This window comes from Corvus kubaryi, unplaced genomic scaffold (assembly GCF_017639235.1).
Source record: "Corvus kubaryi isolate FWS band 111438036 unplaced genomic scaffold, C.kubaryi_AGA036_p1.0 37394, whole genome shotgun sequence".
Classification (NCBI taxonomy): Eukaryota; Metazoa; Chordata; class Aves; order Passeriformes; family Corvidae; genus Corvus; species Corvus kubaryi.
Genome location: NW_024581133.1, coordinates 2,019,401 through 2,030,143, shown reverse-complemented (window position 1 = coordinate 2,030,143; position 10,743 = coordinate 2,019,401). Strand labels below are relative to the sequence as shown.

At 43.0% G+C, this 10,743-nt stretch overlaps 1 protein-coding gene across 1 annotated transcript in view; it reads right to left on the bottom strand.

Moving 5' to 3' along the window:
- Window positions 1-10,743, bottom strand: part of SEMA6D (semaphorin 6D) — a 216,845-nt gene that overhangs the window by 31,569 nt on the left and 174,533 nt on the right. The gene's annotated exons all lie outside the window — the stretch shown is intronic.

The following is a 10,743-nucleotide window of genomic DNA, read 5'->3' as shown; positions in this document are numbered from 1 at the left end:
CTTTGTGGCAAACTTCGCCCGTAGTTTCGCCCTTCCCAGCCCACCTCGGCAAACCTGCGTCCCGCCCCCCCCCCGCCCCCGAGGCCGCGGAGGTAAACAGCTGGGGCGAAGCCATCGAGAAGGCGTTTTGTTCATCGCCGACGCCACCTTCGCTTCTTAAGACAGAAATTTTCATTTCTACTTGGGAAGAAAAAAGTCATTGCGAGCAATGCAATTTTGCAGGCTGATGAGACTCGATTTTGCAGACGAGTACTTCGCGTGTGGTGCTGGGGGGGAGTGTCCTTGAAATGACATCTTTTTAAATGCCTGTCCAAAATCCCCTCAGATATTCCAGAAACAAAGGGTTTAATCCCAGAAATGAGTCCAGGAAATAGCTGTCACTAATTCATTTTTCTTCACATGAAAGATAAATTAATTAAGGCTTAAAGTACCATGAAGTATTTTGGATGCCCTTGAAAGGGGGAAAAAAAAAGGATTACTCGCCAAACTGTATCATCTGTGTTTGTTTTATGGGAAATAAGAAAAAATTCCGAGTAAAAGTAATTTAGAGATTTTTGCTGGGGAATATATCCTTCATTCATGAGCAGTTCCCAAATTCCTGCCCCTTAGCACTGTCTCCACAGCAAAGCCTTGGGCTGGTCGCTTCCACCCCTCTGGAAGACAAGCACTTGATACTCCCAAGCAGTATTTTGGGCTGATCTGGCAGGTTTTTACGCACGCACCACTCGCAGCGGGAGCGTTGCCTCTTGAGAACTGATTCATCTAAGCAAGGGCGCCAGGATTTGGCCCATAGTAAATTCTCTTTAGAGATGGTGCCAACAAAATCTCCCAGCCATGGGAATAGGAGGTTTTTGGCAACTCAGTCCCTTGGCTGTCTCTCTCTGATGTTTCCTAGTGGTGACAGGCTAAAGGCAAGATCATTATGGGCTTCCTCACAGCGAACACAGCAAAGCTATGTGGCACCCCAGGAGCTGCTGCCTGGTTAAAGGTGTAAGGACATTATTTTCTCTTTCTCATGAACAGCCCTAATCTGAAAAGCATCACAATTTGCACAGTGCATGAAAATGCTGCGATAGAGACTACTCGCTTGGTTAGGAATCGAATTGCAACCTGAGGACAAAAAAAGCTGAAAGTGCCTTAAAAAGAAGGATTCGTTTCACAGAACAGCTCTGTGGCCTCTGCACTGGAAGTCAGACACTCTGTGGTGTGGATTTATGGTGGGTACAAACAGGTACCTCTGCGCAGGCTACCCACACCAGGGCATTACAAATGTGGGATTTGCTCCTTGGCTTTTGAAACTCCTGATGGTAGTGCCAGTCAGGAAAACTGCAGTACTGGAAGAGCCACTCATATTTTCATTTAATACGCCTCTTTTGTGACTACCATGTAGAAATTACTCCTCGATGTTGCTCGGTTATCCCTGCCGCGGGGGCATCAGGTGCCCAGCGCTCGGCACTGCCTGGGCTGTGGCTGCAGGCTCCCCTCTGCTCTGAGAAGGGCAGCTTGTGGGAAGGGACCTTTCTTCCCTGCTATAGCTTCCAGCCACAAGCTGACTCAAGGTTTCCGTATATCAGGATAAAAGATTAATATGGTTTAAATCTCCTTCTGCTTCAATTAGGCAGGTGACACAATGTTGAGAATCAGATTGCATTCCTGTAGGGCAAAGGGTTTCAGCTAGAAGTACAGCATTTTAGAGGATTTTGGTACAGCCCAGACTAATACCTTGTGTCTACACTTAAATATGGTAGTTTATTATCATTTCAAAATTTGCTGCATGGCTAGAAACCACTTTATGTAAGGATTTAAAGTATGTGCATTTACAATATGTGTGCAGTCAGGGAATTACACAGCCACAGGTTTTTAAACACAAATATATGCAGGCTCCTATTGATATGATAAACTATCAGTTAACATGTGCTGCAAAGCTTCTTAAATCCTCATTGACACAACAGACCACTATTGTGTCAATAGTGTGCAGATTAATGGGGTGTTGTCAGGCTGTTTTAGGCCTTAACTTTCATTTATCCTAAAACTTGTTCTTCATTGTAACTCTTAACCTTTGGATTCTGCCAACACATTTCTTGTCGCAAATATACTAATGGAATTAAAAGAAACCTGGCTTTTAAATGTTAATTACCCTTAGAATGATTGATTTGCAAAAGAAACCCATCAGCAGAATCTGAAAGTACAGAGGCAGAATGAAATGGACTGTGTGTCAGTCCAGGAGCTGGGAATGCCTGAGGACCAGCTTTGGCTCCAGTGAGACCCCGTGTCCGAGGTGGTAACAGGAGCACTTACCCACCCTGTCTCATGGGTAGGGTGTATGGGTTATTCCTTCTTTCCAAAGGACTTTTCATCCTCTAAGTGTTTTACAGACTTGAGCAACACTTGTTCATGAATTTGAAAATATAATAAGCAAAATATTAAAAATTCACATACTGATAATAGAACTACCCTCTGTTAGAGCAACATATTGAGTTTTTTATTAATTAAAATATGGATAATACTAAACTGTGTTTAAACAGGCATTTCATTCTGCTTGAATGCCTCCACTGGGTTTATAACCAAAGCTGAACTGATTTCAGCAAGCAGGTGTGTTGATTGAAATCCCTTCAGCCACACGGTGGTTTGGTAAGGAAGTGCAAGTGCACAGAGTGCAGGGCAGTTTGCAAGTTTGGGAAACCACCTTCAGAGCATGGTAGCTCAGGAAAGTTAGCTCAAATGGCACATCCCTAGGAAATAGCAAGGACTGAGGGAAATGGCGTTGATGGTTTACCCCTGGCTGAGCCAGAGCTCCGTCGGTGACTCAGCATGCGAACGCACGGACACAATGGCTTCTGAATGAAATATCAAACCTACACTTTGAGGATATGTTCATTTAAGCTGTGTCATTTCCTATAAAAACAGCAAACGTCAGTTACAGGGGGATGGTCAAATCACAGCAGTGCCAAGAAGTGATGATGTTACATCCTAAGAGTCATTTTATTTTAGCTAAATATTCTCTTCCTCCCTTCTCTTTTTTGCCAGTGCATATAGACATCTGCCTACTGCAAAGCATTGCATAGAGGAACTGGTAGGTAATTTAATATGGATCGATACATAATTCCTGATGAAGTAGACATGCAGTTTTTATATTCACTGTCCTTAAATCTAAATTACAAAGTGCGATGTTATGACTTACCTTGACTGTAATTAAGTTTGATAATAAAAGAGAATAGAATTTATTTGTTGTAAGTGCATAAAATTAGCTGGACAATTTAAGGTGCTATTCAATGAGTAATGCTCCCATAGAAGGGGTAAACATTTGTCTGCTGGATAATATTAGTTTGTATTAACAACCTAGAAAAGTTATTTCCATACAGCTCTGGTTTTATGTGTCTTCTTGTCTTCTCAATATCCTGGGAGCCATTGCACAGGGCAGGGCAGGCATGTATAATACATGAATAAATGTGGAACAATTTCCTAGATAAACAGGCTTTTTATCTCTATCGATTGGTGAAGAACTCCCTCCTTTGGACTTTTAAGAACATATATGTAGAAAATAGGAAGATCAAGCTGTAATGCCTCACAGCTCATCACCAGAACAGGGTTAAAGCCACATAAGCTGAAACTGATAGCTCATTAGGGTGTTAGCCTGCACGATGCAGAATTACATGTTTCCTAACACTCACCTCTGAATGCCGACCATTCCTGGCTTCAGCATCCCATCTCCATGAACCCTGTATCGCCCTTCTTCAGCCACTGATTTTTCCCCATTCCCCATGGTTCAGATCCCAAGAAGATGGGTCTTTAATCTTCCTGGAGAGCATTTAAATCATATCCCCGTTCAATCACCCTACACCTTGTTGCCAGGGGGAATATAGGTGAAAATCCCAGTGTTTGGCTGGCAAAGCAATAAAGCTGAGCCAACCATTTTCCTTCTTCGAGTCCTGAGCTTGTAGTAGTATCAATGCAAGTCAGAAGTGAGACATTTCAAAACATTGTCACTCATGATTTACACCAATTGGCTAAAAATAGCAAATTGCTAATATAACAAGCCTGTGCTGTGTTGATACAGACAAATAATTGGTTATAAGTCAAGAATTATTTAAAGAGGGGTAAGCTTAAGAAAATATGTCATAAATTTATCCCTGCAAATAGTATCCAAGGTATCACGAGTGTAGTTCTTTATAATGCTTAAAGGAGAGAAGATAATTTTCTCATATTTTCCAAAGGATGGGAAACCCCTCTTTTCACCCTTGACAGCTGTCAGAAAGCACAAGAGGTGCTTTTAAGCAATTACCATTATGTAAAATATAGGGAGGACAGAAAACAGTTCCAGCACTTTTTTATAGCATCTTCTTGGGTACCGTATTAAGAGTTGTGTTTAATGTATTTCTGACTGTCAAGAATTCACTTTCACGTAGAATCATTTAGGTTACAAAAGACCTTTAAGATCACCGAGTCCAACCCTTAGCAACATCATTGCTCCCTTTTTCATATTGTCTTAATCTGCCTCCTCATTTAGAGGGATGTGCAGAAATCTCAAGCTGTATGCCTGTCACTTGAAGGTGTAGTGATCATTTTTTGCTAACGCTGATGCTGGGCTGTGCACCCCAACTTGGCAACTTTGTCCTGTCTCTGTATAGGATCAGCATGGGTATGTGCTTTCATTCCTGTGATTTAGCTTTCTGGCTGGTGTAAGAAATGGGTCCACAGTGCTGTTCATGACCACCCCCCATCACCTGACATCAGCTGGCCTTGAGAAGCCCACAGAACCATCTCTATATTGAATATTTAAGTGATAAATCTAATACCTGCTCTCAGGTGAAGGTCTGGCTGAAATTCAGTATGTTGGCTCTCCAGTTCCCTCATCTATACTCTGGGGAGGTAGAGGAGATGTGCCAGTAATGAATAAAAATAATTGGCAAAGAAATAATTGTTTTTAAGCTTTGTCACTATACTGCATGGGTCAGCCAGCAGGGATCCTGCAGGATCCCATGCAGATGAACCTGAGGCAGTGGAAAGCCAGAAATTCCTCCTCTGCTGAGGCTGTGGGGCTGGCAGAGAGAACCTCATGTCAGCAAGGACAGCAGATACATAGACACAATGTTTGCAATGTGTATTTTACAACTTGAAATGTGCCTAGAGTGAAATCTGGGTGAAATGTGCTTAGAGTGAAATGTGGATGACTGTATGTCAAAGCTAATAAAAGAGATTCAAGCAATAAACATAACTGGGCACAGTCCTGTAAAACTGGTCTTTCCTGCCTGTAAGCTCCCCATCAGGCTTAACTTTGAAAAACCAACTCTTTCAGGCCAATGGTTCTGGCCATGGCACTTTCCTGCAAAGATCACTGCAATAGTAAAACATGATTAATCCCTGGTCATTGCTAAAGAATAACCTTGTAAAATAATCCAGTGAGGGACAGCTGTACCGAGCAGAGAGCTGGCAACAGCAAAGCCAAGCTACAGGCATTGCCATGGTGCCCTTTGGGTCCATGTATAGAGCAGTATACTGTTGCTCACTCCCCTCAGCACTTTAAATGTCTGCAGGGATGATTGAAAACAAAAAACCTCAATTTTCTGTACAATTATTAGCTTTTCAGTTTGGTGATTTACAGCACCCATCTTTTGATGGGGAATTAATTCAAAATATCTAAGGTAATATCATCAAAATACTGTAATTAGATTTAATGGCACACTTCCAAGATTAATAGGTGATCTTCCTCACAGCCTACAATTTTAATTTTCAAAATTTCATTTGTCATACTGCTACTCAGTACAGATTCACCATCACAGTGTTTACCTACACTTTTCCTCACTAATAGTAAAATGTGCTGCCTTTTCCAGGCACAGACAGATGAAAAGATGTATTAGTAACAAATCTGTGATCATGGCATATAATCACAAGATGACAAGACACTTAATGTTATCTATTTATATATTATGTATAGCAACTTCTATTACACAAAATCACTTTTCAGTCCCATTTTAGGGGATTACCTAATCCTGTAATTGATTCTGTGTGACGAGTCCCCGTTGTCCTTTGGAGACCCATTGACCTTCAGAACAGGAACAGGCCTGAAAACATTCCATTATTTCACTGTTTTTTTATGTGTAAATTACAAGATAATGTAGGATGAGAGCAGATGATTTTATCTGTCTATTTACTTCACTGGGCTCAGAATTCTAATTGTTTTATGACTTGACCAAGAAGAACAATTACTCCCTATCAGTAAGAATCACCAAAGACATGATTGATGTTTTCTTTAAGGTAAATCAAATATTCCCATAGAAATTTAGCCAATCATGCACGTTCTCAAACAGCTCAGAGCTACAGTAACGCTCCTTTCTACTGTAACTGTCACATCTCAAAACTTGCAAAGGGGTAAAGCAATTGCTCACTGGTTATAAATACCAGCAGATTTCATTTATCTATAGATCTGTATCATGTTACTCATTCCAGAGTCCATAAAATCCAACATGAAACAGCTTGACTTCGTACACAAACAATCACGTCCTACACAAAGGTGAGTCCACAGGTAGCAGCTGATGACATTTTACAGTTATGGAGGTTTTAGTATTACAGAAAACAAGCAATTACACATGTGTGCACGTACAGACACACACACAGACACATAAACCTTGCTCCTTCACTGTCCCACCAAATATAACTCCACAAATTAAGGCCTTAAATAAGTCTCTAAGAATGTAATTTAGTACAGTCTGAATCCCCCTTGGGCAAGCCTGAGGTAGCTCCTTGGGCTGTCACAGCTAAGCAGCTGTCCAGCCTAACACTGACTCAGGAGCCAAAAACCTGCTTCATTTGGGTGACAGTGAAACAGTTGTAAAGGATCAGACAGACATTATTCATGGCTGATGTAGGGAGGGTGTTTGGAAAATAGCTAATACCAGTAATTACTAAGAATAGAAAGGTAAACAAACTGCTTGCAAATTTGTATCTGCGTGAATTCTGAAACAAAGCCTTACCACACGGCATTCCTATCCAGCAAGAGGGTAGGCTCTCATCCTAGGTTAGAAGAAAGATGATTGAACGATTTACTTTCACCTCTGTGACACACACACAAAGTGCACAGCACACACACAATCAGTAATGAGAGGAGTTGCTGCCTTTGCCATATTACCTTGAGTTTGTGTTTAGTGTGTCCCCCTTGACATCTCACTATCTGACTTCAGCCTAGGATACTTTGTTCTTGAGGCACAGGTTATTACTTTTAATTAGTTTTTTGACACTTATGGCCTTATCTGACATTACTGTTTGTTTGAAAAAAATTACTTCTAGCTTTGATGTACCTCAGTGTTCCTTCTTGCGTGCTGGTTGTGGGCTGCAAAATCCTTTCTGTTGAGTAGCTGTGACAGAGCCATTCATGAAATGTTTCCTTTCCTCTGTTCTGTGCTTTGCACGTTAGTGCAAAATAAAAATTTCCACTTATGGAAGGTGAGCACACACAATTACTATTCTCTATATATTGTCTCTCTATATTCTGTATTCTACTGTTCTCTACATTAAGAGGCAGAAGTGAGTGCAGATTGTTTGATCCTTTGCACTTACTGTTGCTCCTTCCCCCCATCAACTTTTGAAATGCGCACTGTGTCCAGAAGCTGCTGATCCAGGGACACATCCTACTACCTTCCTTTGGAGGATGCAAGATGACATGTTTTCACCTCTGAGGTGACAGTAGGTGACAATGAGATAGGCGGCCCATTTCACCCCCACATTGTCTCACTGATCACAGTGTGCCAGCTGCTCGTATGACTGTGCATGTCAGCCCACTAATCTTGAGTGATGCAAAGCTCCACAGAGTCAGGGGAAATACCATTGTCTGTGACAACTCATGCAGGAAACAGTCATGCAAAGGAGCTGTCAAGGGAGGAGGCTTGGTCGAGGAGAGGGGGGTGTGTGGGGTCAAAAGTGTAGAAAGCACTTTGGATGCAAGGCAGTATAAATTAGCCGTGGCACCTATTCTACCCTACAAAATCTCCTGTTTGCATCACATACTGGAAGAATTGACATGGCAAAAACATACAACACAGCAACCACCAGTAATGATCGAGTTATAACTAAATACTCTGGATGGTCCTTGGCTTGGAAAAACAGGCTCAGGTAGGAATGCCAACACTATTATCTGACCTAGCTTGAAGAAAGAGTAAGCCATGATATCTCCATTCTTGGCAAATCACAGAGACTGCTGCAGGCACTCTGCTCCTTCTGCTGCTTGGAGTGATGCAGTCGTAGCTGCTGTCGCTGTTAGCTACAGATCTCCTCTCTTCGGTGTCTTTGTGGGGAAGAGGAGGGCATGAAAAGTGGTTCACTACTTGGGAAGCAATGGAAGAAACAGTATTTGTGGTTCCAGTCAAACTTTTCCAGCTCCTTTTATAGATTTGACTTTTTTTTTAATTAGTTGCATAACAGGGTGCCAGGATTTTAGCAGCCATGTTATACCAAATAAATCATTTTATAATAAAGTCTCTACTGTCCAATAGCCAAAGATAACTATAGGTTATTCTCAGCTTTCTTATCAAAAGCTATTTCAGACTTGGATATTTTATCTGAGTACTTCAGATGCTGCCTGAATAGCTTCCCACATTCAGAAGAACCTCAGTGATTGTTTATTCTGTGCTTATGTACTTTGAATGCTGGCAGAGAATGCCTAGTTGGTTGTTTCTCTCCCTGCCATTATTACCCATATATGTGCACCAGGCCAAGAGCTCAGCACCAAACCAGAGAGGGAGGGAAAGGTCTCCACCTGTCGTGTAGCCAGACCATCCAGAAACACTCTCCATATGTGGAGACCAGCTGCATAAAGCACAGGCTCAGCAGGCTCCCTGCCACCTGGCCAGTCCCCTGTGCTGCCCCAGGCCCGGAGCACAGTGCCAGGGGAACAAGGGAGTGGAGGCAGGGGGAGACAGTAAAGGCAGGACAGGGAGAAAGCAGACTGTCCCCTGCTCAGCCAGCTCACTGGGGCTCTGGAGAGCTGATCAGGGCCATACTCAAACTTGGACTCCCATCACATCACATCACATTGCCAGGACTCAAGCTCAGATGAGCTTTGGACATGTCAGAAGAGGGATGTTAGGCCATATGACTTCTTACTACAGACCCAAGCAAGGAGCTCTCTGCAAGGTGGATCATCTATCACTCCTGCCCATCAGTAATGTCATGGCACTGATGTCAGGCTGACAATTTAGATTCAAAATCCTTCCTAGAAGGATCAGGATAGCACGTGTGCATGTGTTCCTGGGGTTGCTGGCCATCTGGGCTGCTCTTAAAGCCATGTGGTTTTACACCCTGCCCACGTTTCAGGCGTCCAGTATCCAGAACGGCACTCGGGAGAACTGCATGTGTTAACTTGTTCTCTGATCTGCGCCCCTTCATGAACTTCTGACAGTGACTAAGTCTGTGTTTTCCCTAGGACCTTCAAAACCCTTTCAAACAGACCTGATGACAGAAAGCCTGTTGATTTTTTGTTGGGACTGAGTGAAGATCCCTCTATTCTCTCAGCTGCCAAAAGAAAAAAAATGTGAACTATACTTTTCAAATGTCATCCTGGGGAGCCAACCCTCAAACTCTTCCTCACATATAAAATGTCCTGGCAGGATTACCATATAATATCCATTGCAGCAGTGGAAAATATCAAAGGATCATGGCTTAAAATTAAACAAAGCAACACCCTTTCTTGTCTCGAAAGCAATACACTGTTCCTCTTCCTCCTTTTCCCTTCTCACCTGCAAATTGCCATGTAGTTTGGTAAAGTGGGATTAAGTATCCACAATAAACACTCCCATGTGAGGCCAGCAAGAGCAAATGGAAGCAATCGCTTCACTTTTTAGCCCAAACCTTCTGTTACTGTAGCAAATGAGATTTTTTTTGCAGCTGACTAGCAGAAACTGATTTAGGCCCTTTGCACTTGCTGCCAGCAAGTGTTTCCACTCCAAAAATAGCCTATTGAAGAAAGAAGTGTCAGTTGCTGTCTTCAACAGGCTGCTTTCTAAACCCATTGTTAGAAGACACCTACTTCAAATGAAACCTGGCATGTCACCACGCTGTGGGCAAAGTGCCATTCCAGCAGATGGGCAGGGGTAGGCAGTGCCAGCAATCCAGTCTGTAGATCAACCTTGAGTAACAAGGTTGTATTCCCATCTGAGGATGTCGAAGCCTGGAGCTGTGCTCTACACCAGCCTGTGTCCTTACACGCGTTGCTGCCCACACACATCTATGCAATCTTTGAAATGTTTCTATTTCATTTCCAGCCCATCCTGCTCTGTTCCACCAGCACCAGGTTCAAGTCTGGGATGGCTGAGCCTGGCCTGCCATGCTCTGAAATGAAGGTGTGGGCAGGACCACGTGAGCAGTGCTTGGCTTTCAGTGCCTTTCTCCCCACTGTGGCATTTAGCAGCAAGTATGTGGGAAAACACCTCAGGGTGCTGTAGTCGAGGCAAAAACTTCCAGAAACACCTCAAGAGCTGTGGAGCAGTGAGAAACCACAATGTAGGTACCTCTGAGTGGAGCTGCAGGAGTCCAGCAGAGGTTAATCTCCGAGCTCAGGTTCCCCTACATTTAGAGTAAACACGTGCCCTGGTGTCAGGTGGTGAGAGCAGTCCTGCAGTCTCACTCTGGTCTAGTGTCAGAAATCCCCACGCTCTCAGGTGCCTCACAAGACCATCAGGCCTCGGTGAACTGGGATCCATATGCCACAGGCTCATGACATTAATATGACAATCAAGTGTCTACCTTTCAATG